The 27420-nt window shown below is 42.1% G+C and overlaps 1 long non-coding RNA gene across 2 annotated transcripts; it reads left to right on the plus strand.

Moving 5' to 3' along the window:
* The first annotated feature begins 983 nt into the window (after nt 1-983).
* Nucleotides 984-2771, plus strand: LOC110341270. Of its 2 annotated transcripts, XR_002383149.2 has the most exons (3): nt 984-1272; nt 1474-1698; nt 2160-2771. It is a non-coding gene; the product is annotated as an uncharacterized LOC110341270 (long non-coding RNA). The 2 variants fall into 2 exon arrangements; XR_002383148.2 differs by lacking the exon at nt 1474-1698.
* Nucleotides 2772-27420: the final 24649 nt, after the last annotated feature.

Genomic DNA, 27420 nt, shown 5'->3' on the forward strand with positions numbered 1-27420 from the left:
TACTGGTCACCTGTGATATGAGTCATACCCCCCACTTCCGGGGAACATCCATGAGCAAATGCAGACAAAAAAATGCGATTTTTTTTGGAAAAAGTATGTTGAAGCATAAAAACAATGGCTTAATGTTATCTGCTAATGAGAAAAGGTTATTCATTCTGGCATTAAAAATGTATTTCTTATTTCCTACCTAGTAGTCATTGTGATTTGTGACAAATGCTGGTTAAGAAACATAACAAACAAGATAGATTTCTGCCTGCAAGATCACGGTGGAGGGTTAAGGAGATAACAGATTGGAGGAAAGTTAAAATGGGGTCATCAGATCTGGCATGCTGTGACCTTAGACTGTGGTAAAAATAGATAATAAATTGGAATACAAAGAGAATGGGGAAACTGCCGGTGTAGAACACACGTATATTTTCAAGAATGTTAGTGGCTGGGAGAAAAGAGAGAGGTCAAGAGCTGTCTCCTCTCCCTTCTATCAGCTGGTTTCATCACTGGCAGCGTGCTTCCCATCTCCACTGGCCTAAGGCAAGGTAGGCTCGCGGAACTAGTAGACCCCAAGGAGCGGGCATTTCCTAAAAAGCACCATTCTAGGAACATAATCATAGCTCTGCAAGTAGGGATTGTTTTGGGTGTTTTTTTTTTTTTTTTGACATTAAAGTGAGTTTTACAAAACGATGGAATGGCTGGCACAGATTTCATAGCTGCTTATAAACATGTAGGAGAAACTGCAGCCAGTCTACCCAAGTCACAATCGCCCTGCTCCCTCCCATCAGGCCCCCCTGCCCCGATGAGCATGCACACAGCAATAGGCACTTCGTCTCTGAGCCAAGCCTGCCTCAATGCTCAGAGATTCTGACAGACAGACACATGACACAGAGACTCCAATCAAGAAAGGAGATACAGTAGAGTCAGCCACCTGAGCCAATGGGACCTTGGGAGGGGGTATAAAGGCAGGCCTAACTTGTTTAGTAAATGAGTCTTTAGCATGCTCTGCTACTCAGACTCTCAGTGCCTGAATCATTGGTGCTACATCTTTTCTCTCCCTCCCCCAAGGGGTGTCCAAGCAGGGTAACCCACAATATCTCAAGCCTCAACATGGGGCTCACCGATCCCGGCTTGAATCAGTGTGTATTTTTTTTCATCACCGCAGCTACTTTTTGTTAGGGCCCTGATCTTTGCCCTCTGTTGCTGGCCGTGCATCTGCGGATCCTATGTTGGTGCACTTTCCCTTTTACTATCTGCACCTTCAGACTCCTCTTCACTCTCGTGGTGAGTTTCAGCACCCATCTTCAGTGACTTGTTCAGTGAGTTGGCCCTTGAGTGTTTCATGTCCTTGGTCCTCGCGAAGGTGAGTGTGGGGACCCTCCTTCTTTTCTGTCTTTTCCTTTGTGTCTGTCTGGTGCCCCTGGTGCATTAGGTAGGAACATCTACACTTAGGTCTGACACACTCCTGTGTCTGTTCTTTGTCAGTTTTAGACTTTGTTCTTGTCTGTGTCTTCCTGGACCCCAGCTGCTGCTTCTACTGATTACTGGGTGGCACTCTCCAGGACAAGCTCACTGAGGTCAACTGAGCAGGCTCAGAGCCTTAAAGAGCCAGTGCGTGGAGTTCACCCAACCTGTTCATCGTACCAGTCCTCTAGGAAGCTCTCAAAGGACCAGTCCATGAAATCACATGTGGTAGAATGTTATTTTAAGGTGTATGACTTTTGTTTATGCTGCATTTGTTTAACTCGGTGAAGCTGTGAATCTTTGCTTGTTTAAAACACCTGAAGGTCTAATAAAGAGCCGAATGGTCAATTGCGAGGAAGGAGCAAGGCTAGGCAGGGCTGGCAGCCAGAGAGTATAAACAAAAGGAGAACTGAGGACAGAAAAGCAAGGAGAGAATAAAGAGAGGAGGACATCAGGGGCCAGCCAGCCAGTCATGGAGTAAGAAGGCAAGTAAAATATACAGAAGCAAGGAAGATAAAAGCCCAGAGGCAAAAGATAGATGGAATAATTTAAAATTAAGAAAAGCTGGCAAGAAGCAAGCCAAGCTAAGATGGGGCATTCATAACTAATAATAAACCTCCATGTGTTGTATTTGGGAGCTGGGTTGCAGGCCCCTCCAAAAGAGTAAAAACATCACTATAAAACACATCCCACTTCTTAATTTACAGTGAGAACCCTGACAAGCCTGCTGTCCTCCAGTGTCCTCCTCACTCAGCTTGGTGAGAATGGAATCAGAACGGAGTACACCATAGGACCTACATCTCCAACATGTTGACCTCCCAGAATCCAGATCCTCCTTTTGTATAGATTGGGGAGAAAAGCAATGTGTCTTCTGACCCCTGGGAAATGTTCTTCTGCATACCACACATACAACATACCACACATACAACACACTTGGGACTCCAGCGTTCCTACCCATCAATGAATCGACTGCTTGAATGGATCACCCAGACAGGATCATCTGAATCTACACGAAGCCATATGTGATGGTCCAGCAGAATGGCAGTAGGAAGGAGCACTGCTGGAGACTCCCTGCTCCGCCTCCTGCTGGACTGCAGAATGTTACAGGGCAGATGGGAGAAAGAGCGAGCACAGGGGCATTGTGGGTTGTAACTGTTTAGAAACTTTGAGGCCAGTCTTCGTTGTGACTTGTGCTTTCAATCTGAATCCATCTAATGCTGAATCAAAACTTGGTATTCAGGGGGAAACCTGGATTCCCTACTTACAAAAAGCATAATGTTGTTGTTCCATGCATTGCTTCTAAATAAACATTAACAGATTACAATGGAATTTGTATTTTCCTCCCAGAACTACTTATAATAGATGACATATTATAGTCATGTTTTCAATGCCTTATTAAGTGGGGGGAAACAACATAGCCTAGCATATCACTAGACTCATAAACCTGGTATTTATTACTTCCACCAAATATCTTCACATTCCCTGCCCAGAACATGCAATGTTTTCATTTTAAGATGGGAGCTCAGCTTTGCCCATGTGTCTTTACCATCCATTCTAGTCCATTGGTTCTCAGCATATCTAACACTGCGGCCCTTTAACCCTCATGTTGTGGAGACCCCCAACCATAAAACCATTTCGTTGTCACTTCATAAGTATGATCTTGCTACTGATATGAATCAGAATGTAAATATCTGATGTACAAGAGATATGATATGTGACACTCAAAGGTGAGAACCGCTGCTCTAACCTACCAATGCCTGCCCAGAGTGGACATACCCTCCGAAGGACATTGTGTGTTAGGCATGGATCTTTCAATGTGAAGCGGGAAGCACATCCATAAATTTTTGGGAAGTTACAATTTTTCATTAAAATGCCAAACTTTTGTTCTGCAAATAACACAACTGAAAAATTAATAATGTTGGAAAAATCATATATACACAAAAAGACTTGTGTCTGGAATATATGAAAAATTCCTAAAACCAACAGTTAAAAATGTTTAAAATGACAAAAGATTATAATAGAGACTTCACCAGAAAAAATACACACGTGGTCAAAGGGCAAATCAACCAAGAATATAAAAGGATGCTTCAAATCATTAGCTGTTTGTGGCTATGAACATCGCATAACTATAGTAACATAGCAGCACATACCTGTGAAACTGGGGGCATAAAACAACGCTGGTGAAGACAAGTGGTTGCATTGCCAGCGAAATCTAAAATGGTAATACACTCTTAAACATAGGCTCATGAAGCTGGCATCTATTGCTTCCACCAAACTTTGCTGGTGGACAGTATTAATACAAAGGTAGCTCTCTGTTTATCACTGCCAACTTTTCCATTCATCAAATAATGCATCTGAGAGCTAACGTTTCTCCATTTTTCTCTATATTTTATAAAATAGTGGTTCACAGACTTCAACAGCAGCACAGTTACCAATTTTATAGACTTGCATCTTTAGATTTTTTTTTTTGCAATTGTAAAGCATGAAAAGGGGGGGTTTTGTTTTGCATTTCAAAAGTGCAATATTTAATACTTCCTTAGGGGACTATGATGCAAGTTTTCATTACAATAGAAGGAGGAAGTAGAGACTACTGGTGTAAATACACACAAGTTCTTTAAGAATCTTAGTGGGAGGGGACAGAGAGAGGGGGTTCTCCTCCCCACCCCTACTAGAGGCTTTCATAATCCTTGAATTGCTTCCTCTTTTCACTGGAGTTGATATGATCATTAAGACATATGAGACATAACAGACATAGCTCAGTCTGATCATCCATACACCAGCCATACCTGCCAAATAAAATCAGTTTTAATTTTAGAATAAAATTATGAAGTCACCCTGTCATTTTCCCCACCCCTCACAAGCAACTGTATGAATTCCAAGTTATGGTCAACCTTTAAATTCACTGAGTAACCCATTTGAGAATAAACTTTTCTCCATTCTTTTTTTTTGTATTTTTATAAAAAGAAAAATCTTAAGAGTGCAATGGATTTCCAGACTTGCACTTGAGAGTTGTAGCAAGCTGAATGAAATAATCTTCAATAAAGTACTCTCAAGGTTCCATTTTAATAACTAAAATGTCACTTCTAGGTATCTGGAGTAGAAGCCAATCATCCACCATGGTTATAACACAAAGAAAAGAGGGAAGTTTCACAATGAATGTTTACTCATAATGATTGACATGAGATTGTAACATGAGATGTTCTCAGGTAAGCAACAAAACTGAATAAATTCAACAGAAAAAGTTGATACAAACCTATTAGGAACACTTGTGAAAGCATATGCATCCCAGAGTACTTTATCCAACCTTGGAAAGAGATCGGTGTTTTGGCAGTCTGGATTGCCCTCAGGACAGAGGTAGAAACAGAATACCTGCTTTCCAGGGTTCTGTTATTCTACAGGTCCTTGGCTCAGCACCTACCACTCTTTCGCATGGTCAATTTCTCCTTTATTTAGTGATTATACCTTTTGACGAGACAGAGGCAGAGCGAAAGTGGGACCATCAGCCTTAGTTTAAAAAGCAATCCACTTGGCCAGAAGCACCTATAACCACAGTGCTATTTTTACCTTCTGCTCACCACTGACTTACAAATGACAGGCGCTCTGAGAGCTCCCACTTCATTATGCATTTCCTTCAGTGCTGTCTGAATGCCACTTCTATACCCCTCTTCTGCAACTGCCAGAAGTCATGGAATAAGCTTCAGAGTTTCTGCGACATGTCAGTCTTCCTGCTAAATTTACCACTTCGGTGGCTGGATCTGCCTTTGCACCCGGTGCCCAGCACTTTCAGGAACCCACACTGCCGCCTCCCTATTTCCCCGACCCACCTGCTCTTCTCCCTGCACTGATCCCCTTAAGGGGTGCATCAAGTATTACTATATCAAATTTAAAGTATCAAGTCTCTTCTATGATGGACACTATTTGGTACCCACACCTTCATCCTCCAAGGAGCTGCTATCATTGACCAGAACATCTAGAAATGGATTGTATTATTTCCATATTTCAGAAGTTGAACTATATTGAGTACTTTAGGAAATCAAAGATAGGTGTCTAAAGTGAACATTAGGGTTGTAACTCTTCTGAGAAAATGCACAGTGTCTTATTTTGGTGGTGGTGGTGGTGTGTGGGTTCTGTGTGTGTAGGTATTGATAGAGATGCTGCATCTACACAGTCTTCATTACACCTCTGCCATGGACAAACAGTGCCAGTCAGGACGGGCACACTGAACATAACACACAATGTTACTGAGTGTATTCTAACAGGACATCCATAGGCCACATCTTCTACACATCCTGACTTTAAAACCACCTTTACTCTCTTCACAGTACTTCTCCAATATCCCTGCCACCCTGGAGTCTCACTACTACTTATTTAAAAATCATATGTTGGCTATTGGGTAAAATGCTAGGAGCTCTGACATAAAGAAGGCTGTCACATCATTTGGGGGAGGGCCTAGGCCCTCTTTCATGTATTTGGGCTACAATACTATCTCTCCATAGGAAATGGGCTCCCAAAGTCTATTTGTGCACTAGGGATAAACACTGGCTCCATTGATAGAGGCCCCATAGACTGCTCAGATCTCTCTCCTAGCTGGCACCCACATTCAGAGGGTTTGGTTCAGTCCAATGCTGGTTCCCCAGCTTTATGACTAGGGTCTCTGTGCTCTCACTAGGTCAGGTCAACTGTTTCTGTGGTTTCTCCAGCACAGTCTTGGCTCCTTTGCTCATCCCTCTTCCTTCGCTATGACTGAATTCTAGGAGTATGGCTCAGTTTTCAGCTGTGGGTTCCTGCTTCTGCTTCGATCAGCTACTGGATGAAGGCTCTAGGATAGCAATCAAGGTAGTCATCAATCTCATTATAGGGGAAGGACATCAAAGGCAGCTTATCCACTACTGCCTAGATTCTTAATTGAGGTCATCCCTGTGGATCCCTGAATATTTCCCTAGTGCCAGACCTCTCTCTAAACCTATACTGACTCCTTCCATCAAGGTATCTCCTATCTTACTCTCCTCTATTCTTCCCCTGTCTCAGTCTTCCTGATTCCTCTTGTTCTCCTCCCTCTCCTTTTTTCCCTTTCTCTTTTTCCTACCCCCCACCCCGTGCTCCCAATTTGTTCTTATCCCTTTCCCCCTTCTTTGGGGGGACCATGTGTTTTTCTCTTGGGGTCCTAGTTTCTCTGGTGGTGTGAATTGTAGGCTGTTAGTCCTTTGCTCCATGAGTACATACCATGTTTGCCTTTCTGTGACTGGGTTACCTCACTCAGGATGTTTTCTTCCAGTTCCATTCATTTACCTGCACATTTCAATATTTCATTTTTTTTCTGCTGAGTAATACTCCATTGTGTAAATGTACCACATTTTCTCCATCCATTCTTCTATTGAGGGGCCTTTAGGTTGCTTCCAGGTTCTGGCTATTACAAAAAATGGTGCTATGAACATAGTTGAACATATGTCCTTGTTGTATGAATGTGCATTCTTTGGGTATATGCCTAAGAGTGGAATTGCTGGATCTTGAGGTAGCCTGATTCCCTTTTTTCTTAGAAACCACCATACTGATTTCCAAAGTGGCCGTATAAGTTTGCACTCCCACCAGCAATGAAGGAGCTTTCCCCTTTCTCCACATCCTCTCCAGCATAAACTATCATTGATGTTTTTGATTTTAGCCATTCTGGTCGGTGTTAGATGGTATCTCAGAGTTGTTTTGCGTTGCATTTCCCTGATGGCTAAGGGTGTTGAGCACTTTCTCAAGTGTCTTTCAGCCATTTTAGATTCATTCCTCTATTTAGTTCTGCACCCCACTTTTTAGTTGGATTGTTTGGTGTTTTGGTGGCTAGTTTCTTGAGTTCATTGAATATTTTTGAAATCAGTCCTTTGTCAGATGTGGGGTTGGTAAAGATCTTTTCCTATTATGTGGCCATACCACCCTGAACACCCCTGATCTCATCTTTCTCCCTTCTGGAATGTGCATTCTCCAGCTGCAAAATCAGCTCATCCACAAGTGTACCATCTTAATTAGGAAAGCCTGCCTCATTTCTGGGTGAGCTCAAACCACCAACCTTTCAATTAACAGCCAAACTGCTAACCAATTGCTCCACAGAGATGGGTCTTTCTCCTTCTGGAATCAGGAACTTTCTCAACTTGCTTATTATTCACTTAGTCATTTTCTCTTAAACCCTAGAATTACCCTAAATAAATTCTTATTTGTGCCTTATATAGAAAAATCTTCAGTGATGGGGTTTCATTTAAGGTCATAGCAGTTTTCCTATGTCCTTTATATATCCATTGTGAAATGTCACATGCTAGTTTATACCTTTGACTTGCAAAATTCAGTGACCCAGTTTCTAGTCTTTTATAGTTATACTTCCATAGTCTCTTATCTATCCCATATGGGTATGGTTCTGTCCGTTCACTCTATTCCGATCTGTGTGAGAAAAGATCCCCAGATCATTCATCAACAAATGTCAGTGTAAAATATCTTCTTATTCCCTACCTAACACCTACAATGTTTCCATGTCAAGATGGGAGCTTAGTTTTGCCAGTGTTATCTTTATCATCCATGCTAACCTATCAACACCGGGGAATGGCAAGTGCTTGCATTGCTAGGGAAAATCTAAAATGGTTAGTACATTCTGGAACAGAGGGGTCAGTTTATTAGAAAGTTAGGCAGGCACTTCACCAGTTCCACAACAGTTCTATTTAAACTTTTTATACATGAGATATGAACTGTCCCCTCCAAAGGCTTGTGTGTTGAGTGCTTGGTTTTCAGCTTGTGTCTCCCTTGAGGACCAAATGGATCATGAGGATGCTAACTGCATTAATAGAAACCACCCGCATGCCCCAAATCTTTCCTCCTTTAAGGGTGTTCCTCAAGGCATCTGTTAGCAGTGGTGAAAAGCTGACAACTAAAAACCTAGAGACATAAAAACATAACAAATATCAGCAGATGGTTATAGCAGCTTCATTCCTCATCGCCAATTCTCAGTGGCCACCAATAGAAGAGATTAACAAGGTGAATGCACCCACCCAACCAGGAAAACACGAGAACAAACAATTGACACTGTCATAACAAGGATGGGATTCAAAAAGCAGCATACCAAAGGACAGAAGTCAGTCTAAGAATGTCTCAACCTCCAGGACTCTATTGACATCCTCTTGAAGAAAAGGAAAATGAAAGCAAGGGAGAAGAGAGTAGATGGCCTTTGTTAGGAAAGGGAGTGGGGAGTTAGGAAACATTACTAAGGCAGTCCTGGTGGGAATGGAGCTCATGTACACTGATTGTATTAGTGCTTGCATGAGTCTATATATGTATTGCATTCTATAGAATTCATACAAAAAACATTATTTTATGTTAACTCGAAAAACATATGGTGGTTTTTTTTTTGGTTTATTTGTTTGGTTTTGTTCGTCTTCCTACATAAACCAGGCCGTTTCTGAACTTGTAACTATCTTGCCTGGATCTGATATTGCAGGAATGAGCCACCATGTTTATCTGAACACAGTTTTAATAGGGATTAAAGCAATAGAGATTTGAATTAAGTTGTTACACAGAATTCTTCCAGAAGCATCCTTATAGTTACTTAGATTGCTTACAATACTTTGGTATCCAAAGCAACCATTAAATTAGTATTGTGAACATTATTTAATAAAAAATGCAAGTTAAAGGGGAGATTGTCTATTTTTTTAAAGAGAGATTTTCTTTGCAAGCATATCATATGCTTGGATGCAGAGATCAGTATCTTTAGATGAACATTTTTGAGTGACACAAAAACAACAAATCATATTTATAATATTTCTAAGTCAAAGAAAATCCTCATCTAATATTAGGTAATGAAACAGACACTATTTACCATAGCTATAAATTAATAGATCAATTATAATGCTCATCATATTAGTTGACTTCAAATGTTATGCTAATGATATCTAAGGACGTACCATAGTGGAGAAAGGCCAGCAAAGAGTTTCCATGGATCTGCTAACAAGACTTTACTACACTGATACTTGTATTGCATTGCAAGTATTCAGACATTAACTTACAACACACCTTTGAGCCACAAATGATTAAGATATGACTACTTTCCATGAAAACTCAGTATATCTTTTATATTGTTATGTCCAAATTGCTCTGCTGTCTATTTATCTGTTGAATTAATCTACTGTAACAAAACCAAATTTACATACAACCATTTGGATCTGAAATTTATTTTGTAGACTTACAGAAGAAAGGCTTTGTGGCCAGCTGAATAACTTTTGGGAAGTGATTGAATCCTAAGGTCTGTGACCTAATCAATAGGTTAATTTTTGCCAAATACTTATAATTTTATTAGAGAGGCAGTGTCAATATGGTGACCAATGTGCTTTAAGCCAATGAAGCTATACAGGATAATCCAGTGTTGTATGAAAAAGAAACCTGTTTCTTCAGGCTGGTCCCTTAAAACTACAGCTATCTCCCACTTGCTAGGTCTGATTTGGACAGCCAATTATTGTAGGCCAAAGAGGAAGATGGCAACTCGTGGCAGGGATGAGCTCAGTGTGTGTGCAATTGAAATTATTTTTATTAGCACAAAACTACAAGACTCAAAGGAGATCTCGAAAGAATATTAACAAATTACAAATCTAAAATTTAAGGAGGGAGAAGCAGCTGCAGGGAGAGAAAGAAGAACCTATGCATGCACAGCCCTAATGAAAAGGACTCAGCCTGATTAGCAGAGGTTGACTGTGGGCTGACTGACAAGTGTGCAGTCCTTGTGAACTTTGAGTAGAAGGGAGGGTGCACACTCCTGCAGGGTGCAATCCACCAACCCCACTGCGCTCTTGTGCATAGAAAGAGCTGAGTCACCACCTCTGCCCAAGGATAATTCTCAGCCAGGACCTTGCTCTGGAACAAAAGCCTTCTTCGTCTATGCAGGGTACAAAGTCACAAACACAGCCATCCTTAAGATACTTGGAAACCCACTGCAACCGAGCAACAGAAAATCTTCCGTTTCTAGAATGTTCAGCACTAGAAATGATGTAAGCCCTGATGAAGTGAGACAGGCTGGACACCCTAACCCTGATCGAGCCTTACTACTGATGGAGAGGGTCCCAAGCTCAGATCCAGTGCCCACATAAGAAGAAGGCTTAACAACCAGAGTTCCAACAAAAGCTACCCTCGCCTTCACCAAGCTCATGACTGAGTCACAAGTAACAGTGGGGTATTGCTGGAAGAATACCAAGATCACACACGTAAGTACTGAGCAAGATGTACTGAAGCTGAAGCAGACGTCGAGAAGTAACTGCAGGCAAAGAGCATCCAGCTGGAAAATAGTGCCACTACACGGGAGAAAGGTGTGGGGGGGGGGGAGGGTGCGCATGCGCTGCAGGGAGGGGGATGTTTTGATTATTTGAGACAGGATCTCCGTATTAGTTCAAGCTAGCTTCTAACTGGTCATGTTCCCCAGGTTGGGATTACAGGCACACCCCATCCCACCTGAACTCTACAAAGGAATTTCATCCCAGAGCAGCACCAAGGAGAATCAAGGAGAGCCAACTCCTAATCAAAGTCACTGTAGAATTCCAGCAGCAGGGCTCATGTACCCATTTCCAGCATAAACTCTTGTTTTCTTGTCTCTGTGTCCTAAACCAGGTGTTTGACTTTGAATGACTGATCACAGGTCATAAACAAGTCACAAGTCACAAACAGAAAAAAACTCAGGTAGTCCAGTGGGGTAGGAACTGTGACAGGGAATTTAAAATAACTCAGAAATATATAAACACTGGTAGGAACAGATGACAACAGATGGGAACAAACAAACAAACAGTCAGCCAAATTGACACACAAGGAGTGAAAGCCACAAGCCTGGAGCTGAAGGAAAAGTGTGAGCCTTTTGTGGCTCCCACGCCCTGTTAAAGCATCAGTTATCTTTGGACTGGAAAACAAAGAGTTGAAAAGATTCAACTACTCCTAGGTGTCTTTACCTAAAGGAACTTAGAACATGCTGAGAGAAAATCCTATACCTGAATGTCTACCATATCTCTGTTGGTAAGACAGTCCAGATAGATGGCTTTCAACCTGTCAGCAGATAAACACAGTGTAGCCAATCAATCAAATACTGGTTACCATTAAAAAAGAATGAGCCATTGCTACTTGCAACCACATTAGTGAATCCCACATATACTTTGCCAAGGGAAAGCAGGCAGACTCAAAGGCCACTGTATTGCTCCATCTATACAAAGTTGAAATGAAGCAGATAACAGTTTAGAGGTAGTGGGAGAGGTTCTCTGCACAGGTGCAAACACAAAGGACATTGAGGTGACAGGGCCACTCTGTGCCCTGACTGTGGTAGTAGACACACAACTCTAAGCATTTGTCAAAGCCTGAAGAACAAAACACTATGAGGAGTGCATTTTACTCCTTGTCAACTAAATAAAAGCACACAAGTGTCAGTACTGCCAAGTAGACTACAAACAAATGTTATTTATACAAACAAATGTTACCAACCTTACCCCTGAATAATTACCACAACAAAACAGAGAACAAAGTTAACTGAGGAATCTTAGAATCAGTATTTTGGTAGGATACTATTACAAACTAAAGACAAAAAATATTCAGATGTATTCTAAATAGTGTTTCCAGCAGGAGGATGAATTAGCAATTCTGAGATGCCTTGGGTACAGCAGGATTACACAAACAAGGAAATACATTGTAAACCATTAGGACCAAGTTTCTAGTTGTCATTAGTCTGTATTGAACTGGAGTTGGATTGGAACTATGAACTCAGAGAATAATGTAGAGGCTAATATAAATATAAAAATGAATAAGTGTGTATACAGGGCTAATATATACACTATGTTTATATATAGGAGTTTTTAAATCCATGTACCCCAAGGTCAGCTCAATGTCATGCCCTCTGAGAAGCCTCACACACTGATTTCTGCAGGTCTCCTTTTGACTTATAAGTCTTTCATAACATCATCACTACTGTCTTGGACTTTTGCACATATTTTTAGAGACTCTTCAAGTTAGAAAATTCTTAAAAATATTGAAGAGGCTCTAGCCAGCCTGAGCATGTCAAAAATGACTCTAGCAGGCCATGCCCTTCTCTCCCCCATTCTCTCTGCCTTGCAAAAGAGAGAGAGAGAGAGAGAGAGAGAGAGAGAGAGAGAGAGAGAGAGAGAGAGAGAGATTAGATTGCATTCCTAAAGCTTGCCAAGGTCTGTTCCCTTAATTGGCCACTTCCTCCTCCTGAGGCTCTCTACCAAGGTCCAGCTATCAAAGTGTTGAAGTCCAGCAATCAAAGTCCCCTTTGGCTGCCCTAATTAACATGCCCAATTAAAATTAAACACATCATCCTAATATGGGTTTCCTTTATTCCCTTTGCAAACTGCTGTTTTCCTATGGGCCACATCTGTCTCCTCTCTATCCAGAGGCAAATATCCCTGCCCCCTCTCCCTTGTTCCTGTCCCCTTCTCCCTTGTCCCTGTTTGTCTCTTATTCCCTGTCTTTGTCTCTCTGGGGCAACTCTCCTTTGTGCTGATAACTTGGTCTTGGTGTATCTTGTCCCCATACAGGTCCCTTCAAATATGGTATGCCTTATATCTTTTACAACATCCCTCATGGACTCTTATGTCACTGGGAAGCAGTAAATTTACTGAGGAGAATTTAATGTTAAGGACACAAGACACAAATTATCAACGTGCTCCCTAGGCAGTCAATTGTCCTTACCCTAGACTCTTACAGGGTCCAAGGCTGCTCTTCAAGAGCCAGTCCTCGACTCTCAACTTCTCCCCTTCTGTGTTCTATCCAATGTCATCTGTTCTCTGATACTATGAAGACTTGGTAACTATGTTCTCTAAATATCATACAGCCTTTAGTCTTCCTCAGAGGAAGCTGGGCATCTTCCTGTTCCGTTGTCCCATTTCTCCCAATTTGTCTCTGATACACCAGTGAGACGTGTGTGCCAGCTCATTAAGTTCTCCCAGTTAATTTCCTCCTGTCCATCACTACTGCAGTCTACCCACCCCTCCCCCATTCCCTCCTCCCTCCGCACCATTTCTAACACAGTTCTGAATGGCTCTGACCTGATCAATCCGTTTCACGCTTTTTCTTTCGCCTTCCTGTAAGTGCTCAATTGTTGTTTAAAAATCTAATTTGTATCAGTTTGAGTCATTTAAAACTCTTCAGTGGACGCCCCCCCCCCCACTTGGACTATGACCCGAGCTTATCCCCTCGTCCTCAGAGCTCTGCATATAACACATAGCTCCACTCCACTCAACAGCCTCTTTCTTGGGGGCTTTTGCAGCTGTGGCTGACTTGGGCTACAAAGAACCTTTCAAACTAAGTGTGGGGAAGGACTGTTTTTTTTCTCTGGAATCTGCCATGTAATTACACCTTTGTAAAAGACAGCAAAGCCCAAAAACTATTAGAAAAAGATGAAAGAGTTTTGGTTTCAGATCTGACAGACACAAATGTGGTCGTATCGAAATGCTTTATAAGTTACAAGTGTTTACTCTCAGTAAACTAATTGGGATCCAGGAACAGTTTGCTAGCGGCGTCTGATTCATGGGCTGCTGAGGACTCAGTATGGCAGATTCCATCTGCTGGTTTAGTTCAGCCTTCCTCAAAGGGTGTGTCCTAACTGTGTCTTCTTACCAGGCGTGCTCTTTTAAACTTTCTGTCACTTCACTCTCTTTGAAAATGCATGCACATGCCTGTGCATGAGTACACACACACACACAAACACACATGCACACACATACACACACATACACATAGTCACACACACAAACACACATACACACACATACTCACACATACACATATTCACACACACAAACACACATACACACACCACATACACACATTAACACACATACACACACCACAAATACACACACATACACAAACAAACACACATACATATACCACATACACACACATACACACAGATTAACACACATACACATACCACACACACACATACACACATCACAAATGTACACACATATACACATACACACACCACAAATACACACACATACACATACACACACAAACACACATACATATACCACATACACACATACACACACCACATACACACACATACACACACATTAGCACACATACACATATCACACACACATACACACACCACAAATACACACACATACACAAACAAACACACATACATATACCACATACACACACATACACACAGATTAACACACATATACATACCACACACATACTACACAAACACACATATTCACACACATACTTACATATACACACACCACACAAACATACACATACACACACACTCACATACACAGACACACACACAAACACACACCACACACACACACTTTATTCTCTGTCTCTCCATCCTAAACTCTGTCTCACTATGGCCCACAACTGCAAAGTCAAAAAGTGTCAAATACACTTTGGAGTTGATGAATTTCTAGTGCTTACATGCTGACCTAAAGTGTGAAATTCCAAGAGGGATGTATAAAGTGAAGTTTCCAAAACTCGTTTGACCTTGAACTGTTTTTTTTTTTCCAATGAGTGTTACGGAATATAGAACAGGAAATACTGATCTAAGGAAGTATCCAGAGATTTAAAATGGTACAACTTATTTTACCAGGTTACGAACGATAAGGAAATCTGATACTTGACTTCACGCTACAGTCATTTCCAGGGCAGACAGGAAAGCACAGGATTGGAATTGTGTTGATGACTTGGCTGACCCTGCATGTGTGACGCTCACTTGTGTTCCCCCCCCCCCCAACTCACCCTCCCCGGCCCCTCTGGCTTTCTTTCTGCCCTTTCATGCTGTGGGGCTGAAACACAGAACATTGTATTCCCCAAATTTCCTAGCCTAATAACTTCTGAGTAAGGAGTCTTCCACAAAGAGGCAATCACAGGATATGGGAAAGATATAGAAATGAAGAGACACACCTCAGCCCCAACCCCCGCTTCTCACCCCCCCACCCCCAACCGCTGCCTTTTAAAGAAAAAAACTCTGTCTGAGATGAGAGCAGTGAGGAGCCTCAGGCTTAAGTGACTACCTATGGTTGTGACACAGTTGAGGGGCCTGGCAGAAAAGCAATCGTAGGTCAACCAGTGGCACGCTCCCAGACTTCCAATGCCTCCTCAGGTCTGCAATGTTGTGCAATGCTGGAGGCTAAACCCACACCTTTGTTCATGCCAGACCAGTGTTCAATCCCCAAGCTACACTTCTAGCCCTCAAGGCCTTCAATGTTGCAGCAACTCTGCCAACAAAATTGGTAGTGGTGTGGCTTCTGCCTCCAGCAGTATCCCCTGGGTGAGTGGCATCCTAGGTCTCCATTGTGTGCCTCCAGCCAGGACCTCACAGGAACTTCCTGTAGTCACTGGTTCTGCTTTCCATCTCTGTGCTCCTTCAGGGTTTCCAATACTTCCACGTTTATTGACTGACTGACGCTGTGTGCACATTTACCAGGATCTGAGTTGCAATGGCCAGAGACGATTCTCTTTTCCTATCATGTGGGTTCCAAGGATGGCACCTGGGTCATCAGGCTTGATGAAAAGTGCCTTTGCCCACTGATCCATCTTGTTTGTCCCACAACACTTTTAAAAACCAGTCATCTGTGTGCAAGTCCCTCTATGTGAGGTTCCTGAGGTGGTTTCTAGTTTCTGACTTATGTGGAGTCAGCATAGGAAAGATATTTTATGCAAATAAAGAAATGTCACCTTGTCTATGTGATGTAAGTATAAAGTACATATTAAGAGGAAAAACTCTGAGTCTGGTGGAATAACTGACTCACTAGATGATGCCCAAGAGTGTTGCACCCTTCCCCCATGGGGGTCTGTTGACATGCTTGTGACTAGGAGCTTCTAGCAAAACACTTGTTGTCCCCTCCTCCCAGTAAGACCTGCATACAAGTTCCTGTTTTCTGTCCATCCTTATTGTCTAAATGCTAATTCCTGTTTTTGGCCCACCCTTTGCTGAAGGGCCCTAGGAATGTAGGCTTCTGACCTTGGTGATTTTCCTCCATGCCTGCCACTGGTATATAAGGCTCCACTCTTGTTAAAATAAACAACATTCTCCTTGTAATAATGGGCCTCTGTCTTTGTCTTCATTTACATCCTTAGCCCTTCGCCTTGGATTGTTGTGAAGTGCTGTAGCGCCGTAAAACTGTGAACACCGGTTCACTGCACAAGAGTCCGGTCTCTGTCATCTCTGATAGGACTCTTGCGTGTTACCACATCATTCTAAATCTGACCGTCTTCACTTCCTTCCTCCCTTGATTGCAAGTAAAGAGATGTCACCTTGTCCTAAACAGGACCCTGTGTGGACCACAGACCAAAGTCCTTCATGATTCCTCTGAATTTACCGAAAGCGCACCATCTGAGTTAAAGACCTGTGTTTGTTCTGAAATACATTTCCAGGATATGCATCTCCTAGTTGCTAATGTCATTGTCACCCTTGATCCTGTCTACAAAAACTCAAGCTGCACTATCCTACATTTAGTAATTAAGATCTCTCTTGTCAGTCACTAAGCAGGGGAGCACAAGCTCACATAACGATGTGTCGGAGACAGTGGTGTAGAAATAACAGCATATCTTTGAGCAAAGCTAGTGTTATCATAGAGGTATGCATTAAAGCAACAGGGGAACAATTAATTCTCTGGGAACCCCCCACAGACAAGAAAGGTACACAGGAAGGCATGAAAGTCATGCAACTGAATGGGACCTTCAGAAGCCACACCAGCATTAGTGTCCTTTGCAGTAACAGTGAAACAAGTGGCCGGGCAGTGGTGGCGCACGCCTTTAATCCCAGCACTTGGGAGGCAGAGGCAGGCGGATCTCTGTGAGTTCGAGGCCAGGCTGGACCGATAGCCTCCAAAACAATACAGAGAAACCCTGTCTCGTAAAAAACAAAACAAAACAAAAAAAAAAAACAGTGAAACAAGTGAATATTTTATATTAAGAAGGGACGGACATAAATGTGTTTCAAAACTTACTATTTATAAATATAGGTTATACATTGAAGAAACTTCTTTGAGGAGAACACTGAACATATCATACTCTGGGTATACAAAGTCTAACACACACACGTACATGTACACACACACACACACACACACACACACACACACACCCAGCGTTGGAGAGATAACTCAGTGGAGAAAGCCATAGCATCCGCAGGCGCCTGTGTACCTTAAGTAGAGAGGGCTGGACAATAGGTAAAAGATTCTACCTATGCACAAGAACAAGGGGGGAATGAAAGACCCCTACCCAGGACCCCCTAGGAAAAGAAAAGCAAGGCCAGGCCGTTGCCTAATGAAAGAAACCCAGACCAGGTGTCTCACCCTCAAAACAGGAATCATGGGACCCGGATAATAATCACTGAAGCGTGCTGGGAATTTTCATATGACAATACCAGGACACCTAGTCCTTGGCAACTACCCTTGCCCCCAGTTGTGTCTATGATCACCATAGTAGTCATGGGACCAGGATAATAATAGCTGAAGTATGCCTGGGTCTTTCATAAAGTAATACCAGGAAACTTAGTCCGTGGGAACTACCCCTGCCCCCAAGATGAGCCAATGAAATGCCTGTTACTTATGTAACCATTGAAACTCTATAAATATTGTACTCCCTGAAAGCCCGGTATGCTCTGCACCCGAGTTGCAGTAGCATCCGCAGGCGCCTGTGTACTCAGTAAATCACCTCTTGCATTTGCAGCCAGTGGTCTGGCCCCGGTTCTTGGGCAGAGGGTTCGGTTCAGTGCCCGGCGCTTTGATGCCAAGGTTTTTCATTGGAGGTTCCACCGAGTTTGTTCCCTGAGACACACATGGTGGGAGAAGACAGTATATCCTCCCAAGCTGTCCTCTGACCCCCATGGGCATGCCCACACACTTGCACTACACAAACAAATAATGTAAATACAAGTTTAAAAATAAATACAGCACGAAGAATCTCATCTCAAGCCAGAAGCAAAAAGAACCGTATCATTAACTGTCATAATGATGACCTCATATGCTCAACTAAAGTGCCACTATGGAAAGATTAAAAGTGTGAACTTGCTATCATTTGAACAGTCTGGACTGGAAATTGTATCTTTTAAGTTTCTAGATAGTCCCTATTTGGAAGAAGAACGAGGAATAACGAGAGCTTATGGATATAAATAAGATGGCATGTGGTTCAGTATTGCATAACAAGAAATAAAATACAGAAAGATTTTCTCAGTTCATCTAATTCCTACTTGTTTCTTGATTACTGATAAAGCAGACATGGCACAGAGTTTTTAAATATCATATGTAGAATTATTAATGACTTATCAAAGTATACTAATAAATTCAACACATACAAGTCACAGATTCTAAACAGCATGAGGCAAGTTTATACACTTCCAAAGAACCTCTGGATAAATTGTGCCTGAAACATTTCATTTTCTTTGATTAGCACTATATCAAAATATGGATACAAACTGGATGGAAAAACTAAGAAAGGCAACTTAATATTAAGGAAATTGATTCATAAGATGCATTATAGGCATAAAATATGTGCAGATTTGTGAAAAGATGAGGAAGGAATGGTTAAAGCCTATAAATATTTGAAAAGTATGAACATCTAATGAGGAAGGGTTTGTTAGCATGTAATAAAGAGCTATAACTACAGTTTATGGAATGAAATTGGACAACTAGAGTTGAGATCACCTAAAATTATCTTCCTTTGGATAATAGAGACCTACATTTATATGTAATAGCAAATGGTCAACCCTGAAAACACACATAAAACTAACACTATACAGAGCCCGGCGGTGGCGGTGCATGCCTTTAATCCTAGCACTCAGGAGGCAGAGGCAGGTGGATCTCTGTGAGTTCGAGACCAAGCCTGGTCTACCGAGCGAGTTCCATGACAGGCTCCAAAACAATACAGAGAAGCCCTGTCTCGAAAAAAAAAAAAAAAGCAAAAAAACAAAAACAAAAACAAAAACCTAACACTATACAGACTGGGTGGTTGTACTTATGTGTTAAAGGATATATAAGGTCTCACACACAAAACAAAAACAACGATAATGAAAATAAGAGTACACAAATTTGAAAGAGATCAGGGAGAGGTATATGGGAGGGACTGGAAATGATACAGGTGCATTTTAATCTCAAAATATGAAAAAAATTTTTAAAAAGGTAAAGTCACTTTTGGAATAACTCAATGCTATGTCCGTTTTCCTTAGATTTTTTTAGAAAATACAATATTTTAATGACAAAAAATGAGTATTGATCTCCTCTTTGGTATAAGATGACTCCCTATTCTAAGAGTCTCGGTGGCTTGCTCTATTATTTATCACAAGAAGACAAAGAAAATCTACAAATGCTTCTCTAACCTACCATCAATCTCCTTTTCCACCAACCCTACTTACTAGCAGTGAACAAAGCTCACTAATTGGAATTGTGCGCAGACATTACTAGAAGATCGTAACTCATTGATTAAGAGTAATGAGAATTAGGTACCTAATTGAGATAAAGACAAATGTTGGCTGCTTCACATTGAAAAGCATCAGATTTCATTTGCACTTGACACTAATTACTGCCTCTTTCTTGAATTGCTCCCTTCCCTGTGTAAAAGATCCGATTTCTAGCTATAGCAACCTTCCCGGGTCTTCGTTCTGTATCTCAGGCAGATGCTTTGATATTTTCTCAAACTCAATGAATTCCAAGTGGAATTAATTTGACAAAGAAGATAAAATTTTGCTGCACACTTTGTGAATGCCAGGCCCTCTGCTGAAGAGCCAGAGATGAAATCATAGTGGAAGGAAATGCGGCAGGGTACAGTTCCCAGACACTGTCTCCCTACCACTAGTCATTTCTCAACTTTTGAACTACCTAATTCTGTTAGAACAGTAGCTAAGGCTGTTCATTGAGATGGTGCTGTTCTTAGAGTAACAGGACCAAGGCCAGCAGGGCAGAGCGCGAAGGAAAGGCCTATGTTCTCATTAGACCCCCACCTGTAGTGTGGTCTCACAGGCAGCTCTGCAGAAGAGTCAATTCCCTTGGGGTGATCCTAGTTGGATACAGGCAGGGTACCTTTTGTATATAAATGCCAACTAATCATGCAGCATGAATGACTGCATCCCTGGAGGGGGCTATTGTAACTTCCCCATATTTCTGCACCCCTGATTTCCCATAGATGAAAAGAGGGCCAACATGATCTATTATCAGCCCCCTTACAAAGAAGCTAGAGAAACTGCACACCAGCTTCTGACATCTGGCTGACCACCTAACAAGCCCAGTAAAACACTGTCACTACCTTGAGCGTCAGAATTACTATATGTCAAGCCATGCCTGATTTTTCACTAACTCTTCTTTGTTTTATGTTATGGGAGTCTCACTGTGTAACCAAGGCTGGCCAGGAGCTACACTATTTATCCCAGGCTAGCCTTGAACACTCAATCCTTCTGCCTCAGCTTCCCGAATGCTGAAAATACAGGTCATGTCACCATGCCCATCATGCTTCACGACACATCTTTCTTGCATTTTCCCCAGAGTTTTTTGCTTCTCCTTATTCCTAACTGCTACTTATAGTAGTTTCAATGTTACTAAAATTGATTGACATTTAAATCACAATTGCATTCTCCAAACTAGCTTCAGAATTTCCATATGAATAAATAGTACCTTCAGTGGTCAAAGCCATTGATAGTATCTGATATGTTGCTATTGTTTTGATGAGTTTCTCCAAGGACCCATGTGGGACTTGGTGCTCAACCAGTGGTGTGTTGTAGAATATTAGTTTAAGATGTGTTACATTCATTTATGCTGCAGAATATTTGTTTAATGATGCAAAGATGTGTTTCATTCTTTTATGCTACATTTCTTTAATTCTGTAAAGCTGTGTTGCTTTGTCTCACTAAAACACCTGATTGGTCTAATAAAGAGTTGAACAGACAATAGCTAGGCAGGAGAGAGAAATAGGCAGAACTGGCAGGCAGAGAGAATAAATAGGAAAGAGAAGGGGGAGGAGGACAAATGGAGGAGAGGAGGATGCTGGGGGCCAGTCACCCAGCCACACAGACAGCTACAGAGTAAGAAGCAAAGAAAGCTATACGGAGAAAGGTAAAAGCCCAGAGACAAAAGGTAGGAGGGATAATTTAAGAAAAGCTGGCTAGAAACAAGCCAAGCTAAGGCGGCATTCATAAGTAAGAAGTCTCTGTGTATTTATTTGGGAGTGGGGCCCCCAAAGAGCAAAGAAACACACACACACACACACACACACACACACCTAAAGTAGTGCCAATGGAAAATGGGGAAACCGTCAAGAGGCAGGGGTTAATGGAAGGTTCTCTGCATATTGAGGGTAGCCCTTGAAGAGTAGGAGCCTGGCTCTTTCATGTCTTTCTCTTTTGTTTCTGGCATTAATAAAATGAGCAGTTTATTTTAGCATGTGGCTGTTTGGACAAAGGCCAAAAGCAATGGGGCCAGTCAACCACAGGCTGAGACTTCCAAAACCGCAAGCAAAGTTGACCTTTCCTCTGTATGAGTCAAGTTATCTCACACGTTTATGGTGGGAGTAGAGAGCTACCACAGATACACTGGAAAGGCGTGCCTGGCCTAAAAGAGACAACCTCTAATTGGACTCCCAATGCCACAGATGTTCTAACATTATAAGAGAAGGCAGACTCCTACATCTGTATAGGGACAGCATCTAAATTTTATATGCAGTAGCCAACTCTGCTTTTTTAAAGAAGTTCTCTCTGAGGAACTATGAAAAGCACATTTTCATATCAAATATACTCACTGCAGCCATTTTTTAAAGGTCTGGCCAAAAGCCCAAGATAAGAGATGACATTCAAATAAATAACTATGGTTCAAAATGAAAAACAACAACAATAAAAGAAATCTCAAAGGAGATGCAGTTAAAGTACATTGGGGTTTAGAGAAAAAGGAAATAGCCTTGTCTGTATTAGGTTTTCCACCTTTCATGCCTATATCAAAGTTCAGAGAACAAAACAATCCTAAGCAAATACTCCAGTGAACAGCGGAGCAAACAAAGGTGTGTGTGTGTGTCTGTCACTATAGTTCGGAATTCAGGGAAGCAAATACAGTCAATAAGGTGTGCAGTGGTCCCAGGATCCACTAAGCCCAAAGTGGAAGTTACCACACAGCCCTTTAAGACCTGTCATGCAGAGTCACACAGGAGGTCTCCTTTTCCCCTCAGCCTCTCCTTTACCACAAGATACCACAAAATAGTGTTTCACTCCTTGTTCACAGCACCAGCAGGAAACACAAAGGCCTGTGTAGTCAACTTGACTACATCTAGAGTTAACTAAAACCCCAGTGACTGGGTTCACCAGTAAGGGATTTGGTTTCTTTCTTTCTTTCTTTCTTTCTTTCTTTCTTTCTTTCTTTCTTTCTTTCTTTCTTTCTTTTCTTTTCTTTTTTTTTTTTTTTTTTTGATTTTTCGACACAGGGTTTCTCTGTATTGTTTGGGAGGCTGTCCTGGAACTTGCTCTCTAGACCACGCTCGCCTAAAACTCACAGAGATCCATCTGCCTCTGCCTCCCGAGAGCTGGGATTAAAGGTGTGAACCACCAAAGGTGGGAAGATCTGCCTTTAATCTGGGCCACACCCTCTGCTGACCTCTATAAAGGACAAGAGAGAAGGAAACTTCCTTCTTTGCCTGCTGATCTCACTGGTAAGTCTCTGCCTTCACTATCATTTGAGCTTACTTCTTCAGGATTCCGTGTATACTGAAGACCAGCTGAGACATCCAGCCTGGTGAACTGAACAACTCCTGTATTCTTGGACCTCCCATCTATACACACCCATTGTTGGATTGTCTGGACCATATTCTGCAAGCCATTCTAATAAATCCCCTTCCTACATATTCATTCTGTAAATTCCATCCCTCTAGAGAACCCTAATACAAGGCCAGAATTAGTCTCTGGGATGAAACAGACTTTGTTTCAGTCTATTCATGAGAGATTAGAAGATGCCAACCTCCTTCAGGGGTCCCTTGTATCCCCCTACGTACCCCATATGGCTAGGTTTAGGTCACAAGTTCAAGACTGTCAGATTTTTAAGACCTCGGTCAGAAGCAGGACTCGGTTGCAAAATGAGAAGTTTGGATCACAGCTCAGCATCACATGACAAGACAGTTTCTAAGCCTGAGCCATCATTCAAGTCCGGTCCAGGACTGTGAAAGGGATGGGAGTTGCCAAATGCCAGTCCAAAAAAGCTGAGTAAAACAGAACCTCATTCTCACAGTGCCTAATGGGTTGATTCCAAGAGTCCCAAACCTCTTCCAGAACATCCTGGGTTTTAATGACTCTTTTCCAACCCCCTGGAGTTGTCCAGTAACACTTTGTAATTGTTTTCAAATCTAACCAAGAGGTTTCTGCACCAACTAGGCTCCTCTGTTTAGCCTTTGTCTATTCTTCAATGAGTTTGGATAGGAATTGCTGAAATCAGCCTCAGCCTTAGTGGACAGCATGTGGTACTCACCTCAAGCCCAAGTGAATTAATCACTGAGGGTCAGTATAATTTATGTTGTGCTAGTTATTTGAATTGCAACACACAATACCATTTTCACACATTGCTTTGCATTTAAAAGAATTGCTTATTACATAATTGGAATACTTTTTACCATTTGCAAAATTGGCTTTTGATTAATATGCCTTTTGTTAATTGGCCTGCTTTTTCATTCTTTCTCTTGGGTTTCCAGAATATGCTTGTACCTCACCTTTCTTGCCTACCTGGCAAGACGCCAGCTTTGAATGAATATTGCTTTCTGCCTCTCTTGCCAGAGTACTGCTTAGTACTAAGGGCTGCGGCAGGCGTGGGAGAAAGTTCACCCAATAAACCCAACTCCAGTCCACTCGTTTTGTCTCCACAGAAGCTGCTTCTTTCACAGAGGAATTATCTTTGAGATACAAACTGGTCCAAGTCCAGACCAGACCAGATTTCATCTAACCAGTGGTTCTTGCCCTTCCTAACGCTGCAACCCTTAATGCAGTTTCCCACGTCGTTCTGACCCCCAACCATAACATTAATTTTGTTGCTACTTCATAGCTATAATTTTGCTACTGTTATGAATCATAATGTAAATGTCTGTTTCAGAGGGTCACAACCCACAGGTTGGGAACTACTGATCTAACTCATCGGTGATTCCTAGACTTGGTGCAGCTGAGTGCATCTTCTCCCTGACATTTCCTGTGTCAACCTCCCTATTTTGCTCCATCCTTCCGGGTGCCTTTCAAGTGTCCTTACCACCCCATGGTCCCTTTGAAGCCCTTGTGATTCTATGCCAAGCACCTCCTCTTTGTCCTGCCCAGCTGTTGAGGCCAAAGGCCTTTTAACAGTTCCTATGGTTCCATTTGCCATCTAGAGGCTGACGGCTTTGAAAATAGCTTCATGGTTATGTTTCATGCCCGGCAAACAGACCAGAGTCCTGAAGTCTATGAAAAACCTTCTGTGCTATCTTGCCAAGATCTTCCCTAGCCAGAGCTCCAGATTTGGGAGGCACCATTTTAACAGCCACAGTCCATGCTGTGAGGCTCCAAGGTCATTGAGAGTGTGCTTCTCCTCCTGTTTCAGCCGGCCTCTTGCTACAGATGACACCCACTGCCTTCTCAGCACCATTTCCCCCCCCCCCCACATCCACGTTTCCAGTATTTACCATTGCTATTATGCCCGAGTAACTTAGGTAATAAAAAGTACACCTCTAATTTCAGCAAAGTTAAACAAGATTTCTCAACTGCCCACTTAGGCTGAGGCTGGGAGCGCTCTACCATCTTTTCCAACCTTCGATCCTCACACCCAACTTAGACATTGCCATTATCATTATCATCTTTCTAGAATTTAATTAGAGAGTCACATTAAAGGAAAGCAAAAAATGGTATTATTATTATTATTATTATTATTAAATACCAATGGTATTTTACTATTGGGATAACTACTCAGTAAAAATATCTCTTCTGCCTCCAAATTCATGAGCCCTGTGGTACCATTGAACGTTTCCCAACATCAAAGTCAAGCAGACCTCCCTCTGTTTTGTTTAGTCTTGGTTTTGTTTCCTTTAGTTTTGTTTGCTCTGGGATCTCTCTATGTCGTCCAGGCTGACCTTAAGTCACTCCTGACTGGCTTTGAATTGGCAATCTCCTACCTCCACTTCCCAAGTCCTGGGGTAGCATCATCTTTTGTTTTCTTTTTATTTTACAAATCATTTAAAATTATACAATATTGTAGTCTCATACTCTAGATGGCTTTGGTTTTGCCAATGGTATTTTGAAATATGTAAAAAAAAGTCCCTTTCCTTATGTTCTTTATTAATCTTCTTGCTGAGGTCAGAATCCTTTCTGTTCGCTACTGTCTGTTCTCTGGTCACCTCCTGTCTGGCTGTGTGTCTAGTCTTCTGCATACCTTTCCCTGACAACTTCCTTCCTTGTCCTTCCAGGCTGGCACCACTGGCTCCTGGCTGTCTTTTCCTCAGCCTAGATGCCTGCCTTGCTGGAGTGAACTCTCAGATATCCTCTATTGAAAGGGTGTGGTTTGACTGATTATAAACCTTGGAGATGCTGTTCCCTGGCTGTCTAGCCTCTGGGATGCTGATGCCAATCTTTTTTTTTTCCTTTGTGATCTACTCTTCGAAAAGAGAAAATCTTACTTATTCTCTTATGTTCTATTGTCATTCTACTCTGTCTAGGCAAGGGTCATTCCATTCAGCTTCTGGGTACATGTTGAACCCTTCCAATCTGAAGATGGCTGTCCTAGACTATGTTTCCAAGGAAACATCTATCTGATTGCTTAAGAGTATAGTGAAGGAGAGCAGGAGTCTAAGCGAAGGAGTCTAAGAGAAGCAAAATTGGACAGAGGGAATTCCTGAGAGGACCACAGCTTCAAATTCTGCAGGAAGGCTTAAGACAGAATTTGAAATTTGGTTTTCTCCACATTCCACTTGAAGGAACAAATGGGATAATCTCCCAATGACATCTTATTTGTGGGATGCTTTTCCCCAGAGATTGCTCCACAGTTTAACTCTTCCACACTTGCTGGCTTCAAGCATATAGATGTCACTCATGGTGGGCCTTGGCAGCAGCAAAGAGTCCACAGTGTAAGATGTAAAAAATGCTGCAGAGGAAAGAGGCAAGAATCTGTCAGGTTGGGTTCTTAGGTGACATGAAGGAACCAAAGGCTAATACCACATTGGACTGCCAGGTAGCAGCAACAGAATCCATGAGATGACTCCTCAGTCACAGGAACAGTGCCCATTGAAGGCTGATTCATTGTCCACAAATGTGGTGGGAGTTGGCATCCACACAACTACTATCTTGGCAGCCACTGGGGACTGTTTCTGATCTTTGTATTGTCTTCCTTCCTCTCTTTTCCCCCTTCCCTCCCTCCCTCACTTACTTCTTTTCTCTTTGTTTTCTCATTTTAGGGAGTGGAGTTAGAAGGAGTCTTGTTCTATATCCGTAGCTTGCCCCATGTTCAGCATTCTAAGTGCTGGGGTTACAGGTGTGTGCTGTATTGTTAACACTCAGCTGTTGTAGGAGGAAGTCTGATGCCGCCATTAAACATGTGACTTACTAAGTCTATGCCGCCATTAAACATGTGACTTACTAGAGGCGCATACAGATGAGGTAATAAAAGGGCGGTTTACCACACCGCTAACCACACCCACTTTAGGCAGGACTAAAGACATATACGGCTGGATGTAAAGACGTATACGTACGTAGGCGGAACTATGTCACTAGCCAAGCCCACTTTTGGGCTTCCGGTCCAGTCGCTAGCTGAGATCTGCTGGGCTTCTCTGGGTTTGGTAACTTGTGAGTAATTTTCTATATAAAATACTTAGCCTTATTTTCAGTAATTGTGTGTCGCGTATCGTTACAGCATCCGTTGAAGCCAACAAGCTGTATTGTTTTATTTTGCTGACTCACATTTTCACCTCGAAGAGCACTTTTCTCAATCCATGATTATTCTCAAGTATCCTGGTCTTGATTTCAAG

The sequence above is a fragment of the Mesocricetus auratus genome, unplaced genomic scaffold (genome assembly GCF_017639785.1).
Source record: "Mesocricetus auratus isolate SY011 unplaced genomic scaffold, BCM_Maur_2.0 Super-Scaffold_100021, whole genome shotgun sequence".
Classification (NCBI taxonomy): domain Eukaryota; kingdom Metazoa; phylum Chordata; class Mammalia; order Rodentia; family Cricetidae; genus Mesocricetus; species Mesocricetus auratus.